The sequence below is a fragment of the Bombina bombina genome, chromosome 3, assembly GCF_027579735.1.
Source record: "Bombina bombina isolate aBomBom1 chromosome 3, aBomBom1.pri, whole genome shotgun sequence".
Lineage (NCBI taxonomy): Eukaryota > Metazoa > Chordata > Amphibia > Anura > Bombinatoridae > Bombina > Bombina bombina.
In genome coordinates this window covers 673,055,738-673,080,146 of record NC_069501.1, presented here as the reverse complement: position 1 = coordinate 673,080,146, position 24,409 = coordinate 673,055,738, and positions in this window count along the sequence as shown.

Below are 24,409 nucleotides of genomic sequence, written 5' to 3'. Positions count from 1 at the left end.
AATAATTGTTTAAGAGATTTCAGTCCTTTCTGTTCCCAGACCACAAAGGGCTGGGTTTCCGAACCCGCCGGGAAGTCTGGGTTTTTGGCAATAGGCAGGTAGCTTGAAGCATGACAGGATTTCTTCAGAAACTTATGAGCCTGATGCCAAGCCTTTAATGGTTCGCTGAATAACATATTAAGGCCCAGAGCCCTCACAGATCTCATGTTTGAGATGTGTGGTAGGTATGCCAGGGAAACGTCCCCCAAAACAGCCTGCTCCAGAGAGGGTCGACAAAAATGATGAGTTCCCACCTGCCAGTCCAGTACTAGGCAAATCAGGGCTGCCCAGTTGTACAGCCTGAAGTCTGGCAAAGCCAGGCCCCCATTAAGAAAACCCATGCTTAATTTTTCCCTCGAGATCCGTGGCTTACCCCCCTTCCAAATGAAGCGGGTCGCCGCTGAGTTTAGCATTTTGACATCTGCTTTGCTTAAGAGTAGAGGGAGCATAAGAAGCGGATAAAGAAGGCGGGGGAGTATCACCATTTTAAGAAGATTGATCCTACCTGACAGTGACAAAGGAAGGGATCTCCAGCTATTCATCTGCGCCTGCAGTTTTGCGCATACAGGTGTCAAATTATTAGTGTATAGCTTGTTTGGGTTTGCAGAAATCTTAATGCCAAGATATGTGATATCATGTTTAGCCACCGAGAACGGAAATTCCCCGCTAGAGTCAACTTTTCTGAGGAGCCACAGGATCTCAGATTTATGCATATTGACTTTATAGCCTGAGAACCGGCCAAAGTCAGTGAGGGTTTCTAGTATATGCGGTATATATTTGTGGGGATTTTGTACAAACAAGAGCATGTCGTCCGCATATAGCGCCAGATGCTGTGGGTGTCCTGCCAAATCTATGCCAGGGAAGACCTGTTTTAGCTTGATAGCCAGCGGTTCCAGGGCAATGTTAAAGAGGAGGGGTGATAAGGGGCAACCCTGCCGGGTTCCTCTATGTAAATAAATGTTTGCCGAAAATATATTGTTAACTAGTATATTAGCAAGGGGGGCACGGTACAAATTTTTGATAAAAGTTAGAAAAAGGGCCAGAAAAGCGAGCCTTAGCCATGGTGTAGAAAAGGTGGTCCCACTCCACTCGGTCGAAGGCCTTCTCTGCGTCAAGCGACAGCAGGAAGGCCTCCGTGTCATCTCTCACTATATCACCCTTCCTTTTGGTCCAAAAGTGTTGGATGACCTGTAGAACCCTACGAACATTGACCACTGACGATCTTGCATACATGAATCCCGTTTGATCCATGTGAGTATAAATTTAAGTCTTTCAGCCAAAAGTTTAGTTAATATCTTGTAGTCGGAGTTTAGTAAAGAGATTGGCCGGTAGGACTCTGGTAGAACACTGTCCTTCCCCGGCTTGGGTATGAGAGTGATATATGCCGCAGAGAATTCCGGCACCGGTGCTTTCTCCCCTCTCGAAGTAAGTAGTGTATAAACTCGCCAGTGTTGTGGAGACCTGATCCTTTAGGAGCCGATAGAATTCTATCGGCAATCCATCCGGGCCTGAGGCATTAAATATTAATTTTAATAATAATTTTGTTGCCAAATTTATAGATATCTCAATAGTGTTTATTTTGGGGTACACTACAGAGATTTAGCATCTTACTGAAGTGTATTGACACAATGCTATATTAATTGGAGATATCGCTGACAATAATTTTATACTGCTATAATTATTAATATTCATAATTACAATATGTAACACGTTGGTGGCAATTTCTGCTGATAAATACACCAACATTACTGGAGGTTACTCCTGCGATGTATCAACAAGTAAATCTAAACTTAGTTTTTAATTTTACATAAGAGCAAATACTGTAAAACTTATATGTAGTGCAGTTACAGTTACTGTTAGGTTATACAATTTTGAATCATTTGACATTTAAGTGATATTGCACTGGGGTGTACTCACTTCTGTTGTATACTGTACATAGACATACAGTATATATAATTGCAGTAGAGCCCTTTGTAGTTAAGTGGATAAAACATGCAAAAGCATTTTTATGCAATATTCCTTTTTTTATATAAAGGTTTTAACTATGTATTTACTGTGAATATTTCACATTCCAATGTTCTGCACATAGCAAAATATGTTCTATGTATTTATAAATAGATATTCCTATATATCTGCATATATCTATCTATCTATATATATATATATATATATATATATATATATATATATATATATATATATATATATACAGTATCCCACAAAAGTGAGTACACCCCTCAAATTTTTGTAAATATTTTATTATATCTATTCATGTGACAACACTGAAGAAATAACACTTTGCTACAATGTAAAGTAGTGAGTGTACAGCCTGTATAACGGTGTAAATTTGCTGTCCCCTCAAAATAACTCAACACACAGACATTAATGTCTAAACTGTTGGCAACAAAAGTAAGTACACCCCTAAGTGGAAATGTCCAAATTGGGCCTAAAATGTCAATATTTTGTGCAGCTACCATTATTTTCCAGCACTGCCTTAACCCTCTTGGGCATGGAGTTCACCAGAGCTTCACAGGTTGCCACTGGAGTCCTCTTCCACTCCTCCAAGATGACATCACGGAGCTGGTGGATGTTAGAGACCTTGTGCTCTCCCACCTTCCATTTGAGGATGCCCCACAGATGCTCAATATTGTTTAGGGCTGGAGACATGCTTGGCCAGTTCATTACCTTTACCCTCAGCTTCTTTAGCAAGGCAGTGGTCGTCTTGGAGGTGTGTTTGAGGTCATTATCATGTTGGAATACTGCCCTGCGGCCCAGTCTCCGAAGGTCGGGGATCATGCTCTGCTTCAGTATATCACAGAACATGTTGGCATTCATGGTTCCCTTAATGAACGGTAGCTCCCCGGTGCCAGCAGCACTCATGCAGGCCCAGACCATGACACTCCCACCACCATGCTTGACTGTAGGCAAGACACACTTGTCTTTGTACTCCTCACCTGGTTGCTGCCACACACGCTTGACACCATCTGAACCAAATAAGTTTACCTTAGTCTCATCGGACCACGGGGCATGGTTTCAGTAATCCATGTCCTTAGTCTGCTTGTCTTCAGCAAACTGCAGGCTTTCTTGTGCATCATCTTTAGAAGAGGCTTCCTTCTGGGATGACATCTATGCAGACCAATTTGATGCAGTGTGCAGCGTATGGTCTAAGCACTGACAGGCTGAGCCCCACCCCTTCAACCTTTGTATGTCTATTTCCCAAATACATCCTCTTGATATGACGCTGAGCACATGAACTTAACTTCTTTGGTCGACCATGGCGAGGCCTGTTCTGAGTGGAACCTGTCCTGTGAAAACGCTGTATGGTCTTGCCCACCGTGCTGCAGCTCAGTTTCAGGGTATTGGCAATCTTCTTATAGCCTAGGCCATCTTTATGTAGAGCATCAATTCTTTTTTTCAGATCCTCAGAGAGTTCTTTGCCATGAGGTGCTATGTTGACTTCCAGTGACCAGTATTAGAGAGTGTGAGAGCAATAACACCAAATTTAACACACTTGAGACCTTCTAACACTAACGAGTCACATGACACCGGGGAGGGAAAATGGCTAATTGGGCCCAATTTGGACATTTTCACTTAGGGGTGTACTCACTTTTGTTGCCAACCGTTTAAAAGTAATGGCTTTAATGCCAACTGTTTAAACATTAATGGCTGTGTGTTGAGTTATTTTGAGAGGACAGCAAATTTACACTGTTATACAGGCTGTACACTCACTACTTTACATTTCTTTAGTGTTGTCACATGAAAAGATATAATAAAATATTTACAAAAATGTGAGGGGTGTACTCACTTTTGTGGGATACTGTATGTACAGGGAGTGCAGAATTATTAGGCAAGTTGTATTTTTGAGGATTAATTTTATTATTGAACAACAACCATGTTCTCAATGAACCCAAAAAACTCATTAATATCAAAGCTGAATAGTTTTGGAAGTAGTTTTTAGTTTGTTTTTAGTTATAGCTATTTTAGGGGGATATCTGTGTGTGCAGGTGACTATTACTGTGCATAATTATTAGGCAACTTAACAAAAAACAAATATATACCCATTTCAATTATTTATTTTTACTAGTGAAACCAATATAACATCTCAACATTCACAAATATACATTTCTGACATTCAAAAACAAAACAAAAACAAATCAGTGACCAATATAGCCACCTTTCTTTGCAAGGACACTCAAAAGCCTGCCATCCATGGATTCTGTCAGTGTTTTGATCTGTTCACCATCAACATTGCGTGCAGCAGCAACCACAGCCTCCCAGACACTGTTCAGAGAGGTGTACTGTTTTCCCTCCTTGTAAATCTCACATTTGATGATGGACCACAGGTTCTCAATGGGGTTCAGATCAGATGAACAAGGAGGCCATGTCATTAGATTTTCTTCTTTTATACCCTTTCTTGCCAGCCACGCTGTGGAGTACTTGGACGCGTGTGATGGAGCATTGTCCTGCATGAAAATCATGTTTTTCTTGAAGAATGCAGGCTTCTTTCTGTACCACTGCTTGAAGAAGGTGTCTTCCAGAAACTGGCAGTAGGACTGGGAGTTGAGCTTGACTCCATCCTCAACCCGAAAAGGCCCCACAAGCTCATCTTTGATGATACCAGCCCAAACCAGTACTCCACATCCACCTTGCTGGCATCTGAGTCGGACTGGAGCTCTCTGCCCTTTACCAATCCAGCCACGGGCCCATCCATCTGGCCCATCAAGACTCACTCTCATTTCATCAGTCCATAAAACCTTAGAAAAATCAGTCTTGAGATATTTCTTGGCCCAGTCTTGACGTTTCAGCTTGTGTGTCTTGTTCAGTGGTGGTCGTCTTTCAGCCTTTCTTACCTTGGCCATGTCTCTGAGTATTGCACACCTTGTGCTTTTGGGCACTCCAGTGATGTTGCAGCTCTGAAATATGGCCAAACTGGTGGCAAGTGGCATCTTGGCAGCTGCACGCTTGACTTTTCTCAGTTCATGGGCAGTTATTTTGCGCCTTGGTTTTTCCACACGCTTCTTGCGACCCTGTTGACTATTTTGAATGAAACGCTTGATTGTTCGATGATCACGCTTCAGAAGCTTTGCAATTTTAAGAGTGCTGCATCCCTCTGCAAGATATCTCACTATTTTTGACTTTTCTGAGCCTGTCAAGTCCTTCTTTTGACCCATTTTGCCAAAGGAAAGGAAGTTGCCTAATAATTATGCACACCTGATATAGGGTGTTGATGTCATTAGACCACACCCCTTCTCATTACAGAGATGCACATCACCTAATATGCTTAATTGGTAGTAGGCTTTCGAGCCTATACAGCTTGGAGTAAGACAACATGCATAAAGAGGATGATGTGGTCAAAATACTCATTTGCCTAATAATTCTGCACACAGTGTGTGTGTATATATATATATATATATATATATATATATATATATATATATATAAACAAAGCTAGGATGTGCACTCTCACTCCGTCAAGCAACTGCCAGGGTGCTAGTGAGCTTCAATAGATACAAATAAAAAACTTGCACTCTCTGGTCATTTTAAAAGTAATATTTTACTGTAAACAGTGACGTTTCGGGGACAAAGTATCCCCTTCCTCAGACATAGTATGTACAAAGTGTAACAAGCCTATAGCAAAACATACAGAAAACCCCACCCCCCAATTAGGACAGGAAAAAATGTCAAAATGGTTCCCATGGTAACCACCTTGTCACAAACATAAATAAACAAAAGTGTTAAATACAGTGAAGCTTGTCTGAGCATATCATTACATCAATATATAGTGTAAAGTGACTTAATCAAGAAGGAAGGATAAATATAATTAAACCCTAGATATGGAAGACATAGATATCTTATGTATACAATGTGTCAAATGCCAAGCACATATGTGCGATCATCTAAACTACTATGTGACTACATAGGATGAAGATACATATCAGTCTCATAACGTGCATGCATAAACTCACTTTTGGATGGCCACAGATAAAGCTGAGCGTTGTACTGCAGTCCAATGACTGCACCGGCACCATGCCGTAAACCTGGAAGTAAATGCATCACGCGTCTACAATCAACAGACCGGTAAACGTCAAGATCATGTGTCGCGTAGAAGCAATCAATGAATGGCATTATCATAGCCATGGAAATGTGGTGATTACATTAGCGATTGCATTAGCGAGGCTGCAGCTAGGAGTGATGTCAAATGCCAATAGGGTAGTCTAAATAACATCTGTCAGATGTGCAGACCACTGTATTACAGCGGTGTCTGTTATACACATACCAAATTCCAGTGACTACTCAGAAATACACTAAGATGATAATCATCATACTTGTATATGGCCTGGGGAGAGAATGTCAACAATCAATGGTTACACGATATCAGATAGAATGTAGAGCCCCAAACTATCAATATTTACAGATGTTCTGAATAAGGCATCAACATATACTTTAGAAAAATCACAAATTGTGCATAAAGCACCTAAGCATGTAACTATAGCATTTAAATGGGAATATATTTACAATTGGTCAAACTAGCATGGTAGTGGTGCAATGAAGAACTCTAGGAGGGGATATATATCCAAAGCAGGGTAGGGCATAATAATACTTAATGTGGTATCAGGAATACTCCTTAGGCATGATAGAGCACTTACATATAGGCATGTAACTATAGCATAAACATGGGGATGTATTTATAGGTGGTCAAAGTGACCTGATGGTAGCGCATCGATAAACCTAAAAAAGCAGGATAGGGCATACTTAAGTATGGTATCATGGACTCTCATTGTCCGGCACATATAACCCCAAAGCAAGGGTTAGTTCCATTCAAATAAAGCAGTGCCAATCAAACATAGTGTTAAGTCCATTGGGCTGTAAGGTAGTCCATTGGGCTGTAAGGTATTCAGTCGATGGATCCATCTTGCTTAACCTGTAACAATCTTTTGGTACTATCCCCACTATGTTTCAGGGGGAGGACATGATCTATGAGAACAAAATGGTGATCGTTGACATTATGTTCGGCCTCGAGAAAGTGTCTTGCCACTGGCTGGTCACTTTTTTTATTCTTTATAGCACTGCGAATGGCCGACCTGTGATTGGCGAAACGCACTCTGGCGTCGTCAGTGGTCTTACCCACATAGAATCTGCCACAGCTGCAATTCAGCAGATAAACTACATGAGTAGTAGTGCAGGTCAGAACGTGTCTGATGGAATATCTTTTCTGCATATGTGGGTGACCAAGTGCAGATACCCTTTTTCAGGCCCCCCTTGAATCTTCTGACACTTCTCTGCCACCTCCTAACGTGACGAAAGGCAAAGAATGACTGGGGTAATGAGGAAGTTGGAGCGATATTTAAGCCTTTGGCTGGGGTGTCTTTGCCTCCTCCTGATGACCAGGTGTTGTATTTCCAAACAGTAAGGCATGAAGCTGTGGACTCTCCCTATCTTAGGAAGGAAACGCCTATCCATCACAGAAAGGATCCCTCCCTCATATACAGTGCGCATCCTGCTAACTCACAGAGCAGCGTTAATGCAGCTGCCAACAATGGCAAATCAGAAAAATAAAGTGCATACTGCAGTAACATTCTATGTAAAGGGCTCAAACAGTCTAGTGCAGACAAAATACACACACACACCATCATGTATAGAGTGAGATTTGTGTTTATTACTCGTAGCGGTCGTGCTGTGATCGCACATAGACGAGAAAGGGGAAAAATCAGAAAGAAAAAGCATGCAAATAAGCAACGCTACAGTTTTCACACAAACTACCGGCATGTCTGTATAAATCACCCCTTTATGTGAAAATCAAGAAAGGCATAAAAAAAACCTGAGACCGGTGTATCTATTCAACCCAGTCGCAGGAAAATAACTAAACACAGACTTAACCCCTGAAGAGCTAATATGCCTTAAACACTTCCCAGACCATTTAGCCTTACAAATAACCCCTTAAAGCATCAAGTGCCCAGACACTATTGCCCCTCAGTATATATTCCAAAAGTGAAGAGATAAATTAAACGGAGTCCCTGTTCCACATAAATAATACTAACTCCTTAAGTGCTGTATCCTTCACACCTAGAAGGATAAAGAACTTACCTGTGGATCCGGCTGCCGGGCAGGAACAGCTTCTTAGGTGAGACAGATACACTAACTTCTGACAGGGACCTGTAGAAAAAGAAAAACAGAGTAACCAACCCTGGTTTCCTAAAAGGGGTAGCATTGGTGTTAGAAGTTAAGCAAAGACCACCTCGCCACCTTCTAACTGCTAAAAGCCACCATTACTCTTACTAAAGAGATTTACATGGACACAGCATAACCCCAATCCTTGCTTGCAGGGAAAAATACCCATACAAGGATTAAATATCTTCAGACACCTTCTTCGCCCATCCTCCCGATGATCAAGGCAAAGAATGACTGGGGATTATTGGTAAGGGAATTGACACTAAACAGCTCTGAGGTGCTCTTTGCCTCCTCCTGCTGGCCAGGAGTTGAATTCCCATTAGTAATTGGAATGAAATTGTGGACTCTCCATGCCATAGGAAAGAAAAGCATTTATAAATAAATACAACATATTCTTCTATGTGAAGAACATTGGAATGTGAAATATTCATATTTTCATGTCAGGTTAGCGCACTTGAGAATATGAGATCGGGTATATATGAGAATATGAGTAGGGTGTCCTACTTTTTTCGCTCCATTGACTTCTTTCTTTAAAGCGTGTGCTATATTCTAAGTTCAGCTTTTTGCATGCTTAAACTTAGCACAAGAGCGAAAACAGTTTACTTTCAACTTGTAATACGAGCACTGTCAGATGCATACTTCTAGCACAGTTAGGGCATGAGCGGGAGCGATATATAGCGATCCACTCATAATCTGGCCGTTAACCCCTTAAGGACCAGCAACATAATCTGTATGTTGCTGATCTTTCTATGGGGATTGTGCTATTTCCAATGACAAGAAGGGAGGGTATAGTAGTGGGGTCCCGCGGCTTGAGGACCCGTGCTGTTATAAACAAGAAAACCCTTAACGACCGGTCGTTAGGGGGTAATGTTTATTATGGAAGCCTGATGTAAGGTAAATATAGAAATGTATGTTTTATGTAAATCCTGCTGCCTTTAAATAATATGAACCCTATCTTGTCTATATATTTGTTTTTGATTTGTATGTATTTTCTTACTATAAAATTGAATAAAAAGAAACATTAAAAACATTAACATCAGAAATCTGATGTAAAGAGAGGAAATCTCTGAATAACAGCCCATTTGCTTTGGGATCCTGTTCAAAGAGGCTAAATCAGTTAATTTGGGATTTATTTTGTTAAGATACTTTCCTCTTCTCAAAGACTATAGTTGTGTTGTTATTACCAATTTAACAAAGGGGGCTACTGAATCTAACAGCTTGTCCTGACAGAACTTCAAGGAACAATCAATGGCATGTAAATTGTTCTCGCCAGGAACAGACATAAATATAATTATTTTCAGGTCTTCCTATGGAATGACTCAGTAGACCTGGCCATGGGTATTCTGCCCTTAGATTGCTTTGGACATCTTTTAAAAGGAAAAGGAAACACCTTGAGATTTTTATATACATTTTTTAGTTATGTGTAATGAAACAAAATATTTGTATTATTTATTTTGCCCCCTTTACATCTAATTTAGCTCTGAAAATTAAGCAATTTCTAACAAGAAATTGGAATGCACCCTGCTGACTTATTAAGAATCACTCTGCTACATATCTGCCTCTATTTGGCTTTATCGGATAACAACTGCAACACAATTCACTTTATACTAACTTTATGACAGTGGCTAGATCTGTTGTCTGCGGATTAAATCCCAGATTGGCTCCTCCATATACGGCAAACGGTGCGTGTAGTTTTGCTATTAAACATGTTGTATTGTTTCAAAAATATTAAGCCTTGGCTGATTTGTTATTCTATAGCAACACAACAGAGTCTCCCAAACTATTTATTAAATTATAATCAAGGAAATTCTCTGAATGTTTTTTAGACTCCAAGTGCGCTTTCTCTTAGAGTCATTAGAATCATAGGTAGTGTCAGAAGAATATATATATGTTTTTTTGTGAGCAGATGACATTTCTGATGAGTTAGTTGAAATAAATTGCTATTAAATTTGAGTTTTAGATTTATTATAGCTCTTAAATGAGCCCACTGAGCCTGAGGGAAATACTGACCTTATTTTTGTCCCTGCACCAGTAGAAAAAATATGTTTGAGCTAAGCAGACATTTACTAGAATGGGGTTTTTAGCTTTCAAGTTTGCCTTTAGAGGGAGAGAATTTTCTTTGTGAGAAGAATGACTGTATGTTACATAAATAGATGCATTTACCACATTTAGGCTAACAATATTGTGGGCCTTCTCTAAGATTAGTGCACAATCTGATACTACAAGTCTGTGTTAAGAACAGAATTATCCGAGAATGTTTAGCACTGAGGGCATCTCTTAAGCGTGCCCTATACTTTCAAAGGATAGCAGGGCTGCAATAAACATCGCTCATATTACAAGTTGTTAGTTAAAACAATTTAGCAAGACTGGAGACCTGCAGTAAAATGTTAAGGACTAGCCTAGAATAAAAGTATAACAAAGCACATGTAAAACATATTAAAATAAAGTATATTACATATATAGATATTAAATGTAAAATGTATGTTTATTATTGAACTAAATGTATAGAAAGTGTTTTTAAGTGATATAGTATAAGACAAGGGGTAGATTTACCAATGTCTGTCCGACATGATACGCTGTAGCGTATCATGCCCGACAGACATCGCTGAATGCCAACAGCATACACTGTCGGCATTGATCATTGCACAAGCAGTTCCCCAGAACTGCTTGTGCAATGCGGCCCCCTGCAGATTTGCGGCCGCTAGCAGAGGGTGTCAATCAGCCCGATCATATAGGATCGGGTGGATTGAAGACCACAGCCTCAGAGGCAGCAGACAAGTTATGGAGCAGCGGTCTTTAGACCTCTGCTTCATAACTGCTGTTTCCGGCGAGCCTCAAGGCTCACGCAGAAACAAGGGGAACAAGGACCATCCAGCCCTTGTTAAATCTACCCCAAGGTGTTTGACTGGGAAGGGCTCAAAAGTCAAATATATATATATATATATATATATATATATATATATATACACAGTGTATATGTATATCTGGTCTGCGTTGTCCTGACCTAGTGCTAAATATCAAAAGCTAAGTATTGTCTATAGAATACTCAATAAAACATTCTTGGTATGTGTGGTCACTCATCCTAGACTCACCCTTAAAGGGACATAATAGCCATATGCTAAATCACTTGAAACTGATGCAGCATAACTGTAAAAAGCTGACAAGAAAATATCACCTGAGCATCTCTATGTAAAAAAATTAAGATATTTTACCTCACAATTTCCTCAGCTCACCGGAGTAACTTCTGTGTAAAAAGTTATACTTCAGCTGCTGTCCAGCTGCAGGTAAAAAACAAATGAAGAAATGAACTGCAGCCAATCAGCATCAACAGTGCTGAGGTCATGAACTCTTACTGTGATCTCATGAGATTTCACTTAACTCTTATGAGATTTTATAGTAAACTTTTCTTAAACTGAAATGTGCACAAGGCTCACTCCCTTGCCTGTCCTGGGACATACTGATTTTCTGCTTAAAGTCCTTTACAATGGGATGTGAATACTTAGGACATTTTGAGGTAAAATATCTTTCTTTTTTACATAGAGATGTTCAGGGGATATTTTCTAGTCAGCTTTTTACAGCTATGCTGCATCACTTTCAAGTGTTTCAACATTTGGGTATCATGGCCCTTTAAAAAACAATCCCAGTTAGAGAGAGTGAGAGCATTTCTTTTGTGTTATTATGTGTTTATGTGTGTACATATATTATTATTATTTATTGTTATTGTAATTTTAAATTTATGTCCATACCAGAGTTTAAGTTATGTCAAACACAAAAAGCTGGGAACATCCTGGTTTAAGCATTCTCTTAAAGGCATTATTTAGTCTAAAGTTAGTACAACTAGACATTTAACTTCACTGCCATACCCAAAGGCATTTAATGTAAACAACCATGATAGCTTTTACTCTTGTGCTGTGTATCCACCAAAATTATACCTCTCAAAAACAACATTAAAATGCTAACAAGTATGATGATGATGATCAGTAATAAAAAAAACACCATAACATCCAGTCAAAATATCTTCCAAATGAAATATAAAGTAAAGGGTATTCACTGTTTGGTTCTCTATTATCCTAACATACTTATTATTACACAGTGCTTCTAGCAATACAGCACTAGCTGAGGTTACCATAGAGTTTTGCAACAATCTGGCTGAAGCTAATGTACTCTAAATGCACACTCTGAACACTGAAAGTTTAATTTTGACTTCCATATCATTTTAAAGTGCAGAGGATATATATCCATTAAGCATTTTATTCTCAATTTTTTACCCTCCAGTTAGATTGAATTTAACAAATCTCAGTGCATTTCATGGAAGATTGATTCTGAAACTATGTAAAAGAATTCCTCTTTTTACTGTGCTTGTAAGTTTTACATGTCAAGCAGGGAAACCCCTGTGGTCTCTTCGCCCTTGAGAACTACTAGGGTATTTCCTTTTTCTATTTACTATTTGTGGTTGATCTCTTAATATAGGTTGTTCTACAAGTATATCTGCTATATCCGTGCTTTCTGAGAATTTTCTTCAGCATCAATTAATTTTCACAAAAATGAATATTAAATAATGTCTTTCTATTTTTTTGTATTTAATTTAGAATTATGTTTTTATTTTTTTTTTATTTTTATTTTTTTTATCTAACACAATTTTAAAATGTTCAAAGATGTTTGGTTACAATTCCAAACTATTAACACATTGGAATAAATGTATCATCCCTGCAGGCGGACAGGTTCGCAAGTAGTGATCCTGACCACCTGTAATCACCACTTGCGATACCCACATATTTCATCTTGATATTTTGCCTGTGATTTACGCAAATTAAGACTCCAAGGAGGAGAAATTGGCTTAATGACAGGCATGATACGAACCAAAGCCTGAACAAAACAATGAATAACAGAAAGATTAGCACATTTTTCTGTGAAAACAGCATAGAAAAAGCAGAGATTTGTCCTTTCATGGAACTTGCAGACAAAAAACCCTTATCCAAACCATCCTGAAGAAACTATAAAATCCTAGGAATTCTAAAAGAATGCCAAGAGAATTTATGAGAAGAGCATCATGAGATGTAAATCTTCCAAACTCGATAATAAATCTTACTAGGCACAGATTTACGAGCCTGCAACATAGTATTGATCACTGAGTCAAAGAAACTTCTATGACTAAGTACTAAGCGTTAAATTTCCATACCATCAAATTAATAATTTGAGTTCCTGATGGAAAAAATGTTATGATATAAGATCTGGCCTTAATGGAAGTGACCAAGATTGGCAACTGGACATCCGAACAAGAACCATATACCAAAACCGGTGCGGCCATGCTGGAGCCACCAACAACACAAAAGATTGCTCCATGATATTTTTGAAAATCACTCTAAAAAGAAGAAACAGAGGCGAAAATATATAGGCAGATTGATAACTCCAAGGAAGTGTCAATGCATACACTGCTTCCGCCTGAGGATCCCCGGACCTGAATAGGCCCCTGGGAAGTTCCTTGTTTAGATGAGATGCCATCAGATCTATCTCTGGAATCCCTCACATCTGAAAAATTTGAAAAAACACATCTGGGTAAAGAGACCATTCTCCCGGATGTAAAGATTGATTGACAGAGATAATCCGCTTCCCAATTGTCTATACCTGGGAAATGGACCGCAGAAATTAGACAGGAGCTGGATTTAGCCCAAGCAAGTGTCCGAGATACTTCTTTCACAGCCTAAGGACTGAGAGTCCCACCCTGATGATTGACATACGCCACAGTTGTGACATTGTCTGTCTGAAAAACAATAAACGTCTCTTTCTTCAAAAAGAAGCCAAAACTGAAGAACTGCACAGAGTTCCAAAATATCGAATGGTAATCTCGCCTCCTGAGATTTCCAAACCCCTTGTGCTGACAGAGATTCCCAGACAGCCTCCAAACCTAAAAGACTCGCATCTGAAGTGATCATGGTCCAGGTTGAATGAACCGAAGAGACCCGTAGAACTATATGATGGTGATCTAACCACCAAGTCAAAGATAGTTGAACATTGGGATTCAAAGATATAAAAAGTGATATCCTAGAATCCCTGCACCATTAATTCAGCATAAAAAACTGAAAAAGGTTTCCTATGAAAATGAGCAAAGGGAATCGAATCCAATGCTGCATCCATGAGACCTAAAACTTCCATGCAACTGAAGGAAATAATAGAGACTGAAGGTTCCGACAAACTGAACCCAATAAAATTGTCACTTGTCTGTGACACAATCTATCTGGAAACCTAAAAAAGGTGACCCTTGTCTGAGGAATCAAGGAGCTTTTGATAAAAAGATCCTCTAACCATGTCTTGAAGAAACAACAAAAGTTGAATCGTATGAGATTCCGCAGAACGAAAAGACTGAGCCAGTACCACGAGACTGTCTAAATAAGGAAACACTGAGAACCTTGAAAAGATTCTTAGAGCTGTCGCTAGACCAGAAGGAAAAGCAACAAATTGGTAATGCTTGTCAAAAAAAGAGAATCTCAGAAAATGAAAATAATCTGAATGAAAACGAAGATATGCATCTATTGTATCTATTGAAAAAAACAAATAATGCCCTCACTGACCAAAAGGCAGAATAGACCATATAAACACCATTCTAAAAGATGGTACACTTATATGACAATTCAAAAATATTTTCTATCTTAGAATAGCTGGAAAATGTTAGAGAAAAAAAGACTTCTCAAAGGCGGTTTTACTCTGAATCCTATTCTGTACCCAAATCTAAGAAGTCTGGACCGAATTGAACCAAACAAATTTTAAAAAAGTCTAAACCTGCCCCTTACCAGCTAAGCTGGAATAATAACCGCACCTACATGCAAATTTGGGGGGCTGACTTTGATCTTTTAAATGGCTTAAATTGAATGAAGAAAACTTCCAATTATAAACATGTTACTTGGGGAAGAATTAGGATTCCGTTCCTTAGTAAGAACAAAAACTAATATAAGCTTAAGATTTAGTCTTAGAACTCAATCTTGAAGCCCAGAGTAACAGTTGAAGAATTGAATCCAATTGTGAACCAAATAATTGATTACCTTGGAAAAAAAGAAATATGGAATTTAGAAATCAAATTAGCATTCCAAGATTGAAGTCACAAAGTTCTTCTAGCTAAAATAGCTAAAGACATAGATTAAACCTCACTTGCGAAAATATCAAAAAAATGACGACACAAATGAAATTATTAGCATGTTGATCAATTTAACAATGCTAAACAAATCATAATCCGATACTTGTTGCACTAAAGTATCCAACCAGAAAGTTGAAGCAGTTGCAACATCAACTAAATAAATTACAGGTCTAAGAAAAGTACCTGAAAATAAATAATTTTCCTTAAATAAGATACAACCCATCTGAAGGAAAAAAAATAAATACTATTTGCTATAGGAATAGTAGTATGTTTAGCAAGAGTAAAGGATAGCCCCATTAACTTGGAGAATCTTTCCTCAAAACATAAAACTAACTGCCGGCAAAGGATACAATTTAAAAACCTTAAAGAAGGAATAAAAGAAATTCCTGGCCTATTCCATTCCCTAGTATCAGGAACTGGAAAAAACCTCTGAATAAACCACAGAAGGTTAATAAGCAGAATTTAAATGTTAGCTAGTCTTAAAATCAAAAGAACTAGTTACTTCAATATCCAAATAATCAACACCTTTTCAACAAAGAACGAATGTACTCTATTTAAAAATAAAAAAGTAGATTTGTTAGTGTCAATATCTGATGAAGAATATTCTGAATGAGAAAAAACACCATCAGAGAAGGATAATTCAGTATGTTGTTGGTCATTTGAAACTTCATCAACTAAATGAGAAGTTTAAAAAAGACCTAAAAATTTTTATTTAGAAGGCGGGATGGCAGACAAAGCCTTTACAATTGAATCAGAAAAATATTCTTATAAATTCCTAAGTATATCTTGTACATTAGATGTAAAAAGAATAGCAATAGATAATGCATAAATACTAATGGACTCTGCATGTAAAAGTTTATCATGATAACTTATTACAAACCATAGCTAAAGATAGACATTCATAACATTAAAATAAATTAACTTAGCTTTGGTAGGACTGATATCAGTCATCAGGAATCCCACAGTATTTTCTGATACAGGAACAGTTTTTGGAATATCTTGCAATATGTAATAGAAAAAACAACATATAAAGCAAAATTATCAAATTCCTTAAATGACAGTTTCAGGAATGGGAAAAAATGCAAACAGAACAGGCCTCTAGAAACCAGAAGCAACTAAAAAATGAGACTTAAATAATGTTAAAAATCTGGCGCCAAGAATGACGCCCACATATTTTTTGGCGCCAAAAACGTCTGCAACAAACACGAGAGCTAAAAATGACGCAACTACGTGAAAACTTCCGGCGTCAATCTTGTGCCAAAAAAGTCTTGCGCCAAAAACAACGCAATAAATTCTAGCATTTTTTGCACCCGTGAGCCTAACAGCCCGCAATTTAAAGGAAAAAAGTCAATTGAAAATTTAGGTAAGAAAAATATTTAAATTCATATGCATTTTCCCAAGAAAATGAAACTGACGGTCTGAAAGAAGGAAAATAAACTGATTGACCTGAATCATGGCAAATATAAGTATAAAACATATATTTAGAACTTTACATATAAAAGTGCCAAACCATAGCTGAGAGTGTCATAAATAAAAGATAAGACTTACTTACCCAAAGACACTCATCTACATAAAGTAGATAGCCAAACCAGTACTGAAACGAGAATCAGTAGAGGTAATGGTATATAAGAGTATATCGTCGATCTGAAAAGGGAGGTAAGAGAAAAAATCTCTACGACCGATAACAGAGAACCTATGAAATAGATCCCCTAGAGGAAGACCATGGTATTCAAATAGGCAATACTCTCTTCACATCCCTCTGACATTCACTGCACTCTGAGAGGAAAACCGGGCTTCAGCCTGCTGCGAAGCGCATATCAACGTAGAAATCTAGCACAAACTTACTTCACCACCTCCATGGGAGGCAAAGTTTGTAAAACTGAATGAATTGTGGGTGTGGTGAGGGGTGTATTTATAGGCATTTTAAGGTTTGGGAATCTTTGCCCCTCCTGGTAGGAATGTATATCCCATACGTCACTAGCTCATGGACTCTTGCTAATTACATGAAAGAAATGAGAAGCTCAGTTTTGGAGAGATTTAGCTTGAGGTAGTGAGAGGACATCCATGAAGAGATGTGAGTGTCAGGGTGCCAGGAATCAGACTGAGACGAGAAGTGCAAAAATAATCACACCTTTATTAAAAGCAAAAAATAATAAAAAGTCTACAAGTCAAATAACAAGCCAGGAGTCAAAACCAGAGCTGGTAGTCAGACGAGCCAAGTCAGGAGCCAAAGCGAGTAGTCAGATGAGCCGGAATCAGGAACAAGGAGAACAGCAGAGTCAGGAAAAAGCCAGGGATCAGGAACCAGGAGGGACGTCATACAGCCAGGTAATACACAGGAACGGGAACTCTCACAAACAGGTCTGAGACAACGCAAGGGCAAAGCATACTGAACAGAGGCCCTTTAAATAATAAGTGATGACATCACAATTCTGAGACTGCAACCTGTCTCACATGGATGTACACCAGTCTGGCCATAAAAGGTCGTGCAGTAAATGAGCAGCATCATACACTATGCACCAGAGTCAGCAAGAGAGGTGAGTAAAATGGCGGCCAGTAGCACATGGCAAACAAAGCAGGGAAAAAACCCTGACAGTACCCTCCCCTAAACGACCCCTCCCCCACGGGAGGACAAAAGGCTAATTGGGGAAATGGGCATGGAAGGCACGGAGGAGGGCAGGAGCATGAACATCAGAGGAGGGAACCCATGAACACTCCTCCAGAACGTAACTGTAAGCGGCCCCTGGACATACAAGAGTCAATAATGCTGCTGACCTCATATTCTTCATGGTTGTCAACAAAGATAGGACAGGGATGAGGCAACACAGTGGTAAACCGATTACAAACCAATGGTTTCAAGAGGGAGACATGAAAAACATTGGAGATGCCTATTGCAGGAGGAAGGTCAAGAGCGTAGGCCACAGGATTGACCCGTCGGAGTATTCGAAAAGGACCAAAATAATGGGGAGCCAGTTTATTGGAAGGCACATGAAGGTTCAAGTTGTGGGAGGACAGCCAAACCCTGTCACCAACCTGGTAGGAAGGCACGGGCAGACGCCTACGATCAGCTTGGAACTTTTGGCGCTGCATAGAACGATGAAGGCAATCCTGAATCTGCACCCACGTGGAATGGAGTTGCCGGAGATGCTCCTCCAAAGCCGGAATACTCTGAGACATAAATGATTCAGGCAATAAGGATGGTTGAAACCCATAATTCGTCATGAACGGGGATAACTTGGAGGAAGCATTAATAGCACTATTACGAGCAAACTCTGCCCAAGGTAACAGTTCAGATCAATTATTGTGGTGATCTGAAACATAGCAACGGAGGAACTGCTCCAGAGCTTGATTAGACCGCTCCGCAGCCCCATTTGATTGAGGGTCATATGCCGAGGAGAAGGAAAGCTGGATCCCCATTTAAGCACAAAAGGAACACCAAAATCTGAAGACAAACTGGCTGCCCCGGTCTGACACTATCTCCTTGGGTAACCCATGTAAACGGAAGACCTTCTGGGCAAAAATTGAAGCAAGCTCCTGAACGGTAGGCAGCTTCTTCAAGGGAATGCAATGTGACATTTTAGAAAAACGGTCAACCACCATAAGGATAACAGTATTGCCATTGGAAACAGGGAGCTCGACAACGAAGTCCATGGAAAGATGTGTCCAAGGACGCTCACCATTAGCAATAGGTTGAAGAAGACCCACAGGAAGACGTCGAGGAGTCTTATTCTGTGCACAAACTGAGCAGGAGGCAACATACGCAGCAACATCAGAACGAAGACCTGGCCACCAGAATTGTCGAGTGACAGACCAAATCATTTGGTTCTTGCCTGGGTGACCTGCGGCTTTAGGATAGTGGTAAGATTGCAAAAGTTTAGGTCAAAGATTCTCAGGAACAAAACACTTACCACTAGGTTTCTCAGGAGGTGCATTGGTTTGTGCAGCCAGGACCTCCTCCCCCAAGGGAGAAGTCAAATAAGTAGGTATGGTAGCCAAAATAGGGTCAGGAGGTATAACTGGAGTAGGTACAGACTCCTCCTTGGACAGAGGAGAAAATTGTCGAGAGAGGGCATCAGCCCTAACATTCTTACTACCAGGCAGGTAGGAGACCACATAATTAAACCGAGATAAAAATAGTGCCCATCTGGCCTGTCAGGGCAACAAACGTTTTGCTTCAGATAGATAAGTTAAATTCTTGTGGTAAGAATGAGCACTGGTACGCTAGTACCCACGAGAAGATGCCTCCATTCCTTGAGTGCCAAAATTATGGCCTGTAATTCCCTGTCGGCAATTTTATAATTGCACTCCGCTGGAGACAATTTCTTAGAGAAGAAACTGCACAGATGCAAGGAACCATCAGGCGTAGGACATTGAGACAAGAGGGCACCTACTCCAGTCTCAGACGCATCGACCTCAAGAACGAAAGGCAGGGCAGGGTTAGGATGAGCCAGAACTGGAGCAGCAGCAAAGGCAGTCTTAAGACTATCAAAGGCCTTAATGGCAGTAGGTGAGCAATGGAGTGGATCATTCTCTTTACGTGTAATGTCTGTGATAGGTTTGACCAAGGAAGAAAAGTTTTTAATAAACTTTCTATAGTAATTGGCGAACCCCAAAAAACGCTGAATAGACCGAAGACCGACTGGGCGAGGCCACTGCAGAACTGCAGATAACTTGTCAGGATCCATGGAGAACCCTGCAACGGAGATAACATAACCTAGGAAGGTTACTTGAGTCTGATGGAACTCACATTTCTCGAGATTACAAAACAGGCCATTCTCACGTAGTCTCTGAAGAACCCATGTAACATCAGAACGATGAGCCTCAAGCGTGGGTGAGTGTATGAAGATGTCGTCTAAATACACCAAAACACACTGTTGCAACATATCTCGTAGGACATCATTAATAAATTCCTGGAAAACAGCAGGAGCATTACATAGGCCAAAGGGCATTACAAGATACTCATAATGCCCACTCCTGGTGTTAAATGCTGTTTTCCATTCGTGGCCCTCCTTGATCCTAACGGGAGTGTATGCTCCTCTCAAATCAAGTTTAGAAAAGACCGTAGCTTCATTGAGGCAGTCAAAGAGTTCCGTAATAAGCGGAATAGGGTAAGCATTCTTAATGGTAAGATGATTAAGACCCCTATAATCGATGCATGGTCTTAACTCGCCACCCTTTTTCTTCACAAAGAAGAAGCCAGCCCCTGCAGGATTTGCGGATGATCCCCCGTGACAGAGCATCGGCAACATACTCCTCCATAGCACAATTCTCAGCAACAGACAAAGGGTAAACCCGGCCCCGAAGAGAAATGGCTCCGGGTTGCAGGTTTATGGCACAATCGTAAGACCGGTGAGGAGGCAACGTACCAGTACGCACCTTGTCAAAAACATCTAGGAACTCTCGGTACTCCTCTGGCAATTGAGATACTGAAGAAGTGCACAAGACTTTAACTGGTTTCCGAAGACAAGTGGAAATACATTGCGGAGACCATGACAAAATTTCGGACCTTCGCCAGTCGAGACTGGGATTGTGCTTTTGGAGCCAGGGATAACCCAGAACAACTGGAAAATGCAGAGAATTTATCAACTGAAATTGGAGGGTTTAAAATGGAGAGCCCCAACATCCATGGATAGCGGAGCGGTCTCATGAGTAACGAGTGCGGGCTGAAGGGGCCTGCCATCAATGGCCTCAATAGCAAGCAGAACGGACCGAGGTAAAACAGGAATGGAGTGCTTTGATACAAAAGCACTGTCAATGAAATAGCCCGCAGCACTGGAGTCAACAAGAGCCTAGGTGACTATGGAGGAGTCCACCCAGGAAAGGACAACTGTGACCAAAGGTTTCTCCTTTAGCGGTTCCAGGGACGAGGATAAAGCACCCAAGGTCTGCCCCGACAGGAACTTAGGTGTGAGTGTTTTTCCGGCTGTGTAGGACAAGACTTCAAAAGGTGGCCCCGTAACCCACAATAGAGGCAGAGCCCCTCCCTCCTCCTAAAGGCCCTCTCCGCCGCAGAGAGACACATGAATCCCAACTGCATCGGCTCAGCAGTACCTGGTGACTCGGGTCCAGGAGGCATCGGAGAAGAGGGAGGCATGGGTGGGAACAAACACATAGGAGACAATGGAACAGGAGGCTTCCGCAAGCGCTCCTTGAAAGAGGGCCTCTCTCTGAGTCTGATGTCTATTAGGATCAAAAAAGACACCAATGCCTCGAGATCCTCTGGTAAATCTCTGGCAGCAACTTCGTCTTTAATTGCATCAGAGAGCCCATGAAAGAAGGCGGCAACAAGGGCTTCATTGTTCCAACCTACCTCTGCGCCAAGCGTACTGAACTCATTGGCATACTGAGAAACAGTTCTCATACCTTGCTGAATGGACATGAGTCGTTTAGCAGCAGAGGAGGAGCGAGCCAGAACATCAAATACCCTTCGAAAGGAGGCCACAAATTCAGGGTAATTTGAAATCACAGGTTTATTAGTCTCCCACAAGGGATTAGCCCAGGCAAGAGCTGTGTCAGAGAGTAACGAGATGAGAAATCCCACCTTAGCTCTGTCAGAGGGAAACGCCTGAGCTAACATCTCCAAGTAAATGCCCACCTGGTTCAAAAACCCTCTGCACTGAATAGGATCACCTCCATATCGCTGAGTTAGAGGTGCAGAACCGGACATGCTCCTGGTAGGACTAGATGCAGCAGCGCAAACAGGAGCAGCCATAACTTGCGGAACACTTTGGTCCAAATGTGCAGTGTGAGTCAGCAGGGTTTGCAGGGCTAGTGCAAATTGATCCAAGCGGTGATCCTGTTCATCCATCCTGGAAATGATGGTAGCTAAAGGTGCATTATTAGCACCATCAGGATTCATGGCCCTTGCGTAATGTCAGGGTGCCAGGAATCAGACTGAGATGAGAAATGCAAAAATAATCACACCTTTATTAATAGCAAAAAATAATAAAAAGTCCACAAGTCAAATAACAAGCCAGGAGTCAAAACCAGAGCTGGTAGTCAGACAAGCCGAGTCAGGAGCCAAAGCGAATAGTCAGACGAGCCGAGTCAGGAGCCAAAGCGAGTAGTCAGACGAGCCAGAATCAGGAACAAGGAGAACAGCAGAGTCAGGAACAAGCCAGGGATCAGGAACCAGGATGGACGTCAGAGAGCCAGGTAATACACAGGAACTGGAACTCTCACAAATAGGTCTGAGACAACGCAAGGGCAAAGCACAATGAACTTTAGCTAATTTAATTTATTATAGGTAATTGTATTTAATTTAGTTCATTTATTTATAGTGTAGTGTTAGGTGTTAGTGTAACTTAGGTTAGATTTTATTTTACAGGTACTTTTGTATTTATTTTAGCTAGGTAGTTATTAAATAGTTAATAACTATTTAATAACTATTCTACCTAGTTAAAATAAATACAAACTTGCCTGTAAAATAAAAATAAATCCTAAGCTAGCTACAATGTAACTATTAGTTATATTGTAGCTATCTTACGGCTAGATTTAGAGTTTTGTCGGTAACGACCCGCGTAGCTAACGCTGGCTTTTTTCTGGCCGAACCTTTAAAATAACTCTGGTATTGACAGTCCACAAAATGGCTGCGTTAGGCTCCAAAAAAGGAGCGTAGAGCATATTTAACGCAACTTCAACTCTCGATACCAGAGTTGCTTACGGACGCGGCCAGCCTCAAAAACGTGCTTGTGCACGATTCCCCCATAGGAAACAATGGGGCTGTTTGAGCTGAAAAAAAACCTAACACCTGCAAAAAGCCGCGTTCAGCTCCTAACGCAGCCCCATTGTTGTCTATGGGGAAACACTTCCTACGTCTGCACCTAACACCCTAACATGTATCCCGAGTCTAAACACCCCTAACCTTACACTTATTAACCCCTATTCTGCCGCACCCGCTATCGCTGACCCCTGCATATTATTTTTAACCCCTAATCTGCCGCTCCGTAAACCGCCGCTACTTACATTATCCCTATGTACCCCTAATCTGCTGCCCCTAACACGGCCGACCCCTATATTATATTTATTAACCCCTAATCTGCCCCCCACAACGTCGCCTCCACCTGCCTACACTTATTAACCCCTAATCTGCCGACCGGACCGCACCGCTATTATAATAAAGTTATTAACCCCTAATCCGCCTAACTAACCCTATAATAAATAGTATTAACCCCTAATCTGCCCTCCCTATCATCGCCGACACCTAACTTCAAACATTAACCCCTAATCTGCCGACTGGAGCTCACCGCTATTCTAATAAATGTATTAACCCCTAAAGCTAAGTCTAACCCTAACACTAACACCCCCCTAATTTAAATATAATTTTAATCTAACGAAATTAATTAACTCTTATTAAATAAATTATTCCTATTTAAAGCTAAATACTTACCTGTAAAATAAATTCTAATATAGCTACAATATAAATTATAATTATATTATAGCTATTTTAGGATTAATATTTATTTTACAGGTAACTTTGTATTTATTTTAACCAGGTACAATAGCTATTAAATAGTTAAGAACTATTTAATAGCTAAAATAGTTAAAATAATTACAAAATTACCTGTAAAATAAATCCTAACCTAAGTTACAATTAAACCTAACACTACACTATCAATAAATAAATTAAATAAAATACCTACAATTACCTACAATTAAACCTAACACTACACTATCAATAAATTAATTAAATACAATACCTACAAATAACTACAATGAAATAAACTAACTAAAGTACAAAAAATAAAAAAGAACTAAGTTACAAAAAATAAAAAAATATTTACAAACATAAGAAAAATATTACAACAATTTTAAACTAATTACACCTACTCTAAGCCCCCTAATAAAATAACAAAGCCCCCCAAAATAAAAAAAATCCCTACCCTATTCTAAATTACTAAAGTTCAAAGCTCTTTTACCTTACCAGCCCTGAACAGGGCCCTTTGCGGGGCATGCCACAAGAAATTCAGCTCTTTTTCCTGTAAAAAAACACATACAATACCCCCCCCCCAACATTACAACCCACCACCCACATACCCCTAATCTAACCCAAACCCCCCTTAAATAAACCTA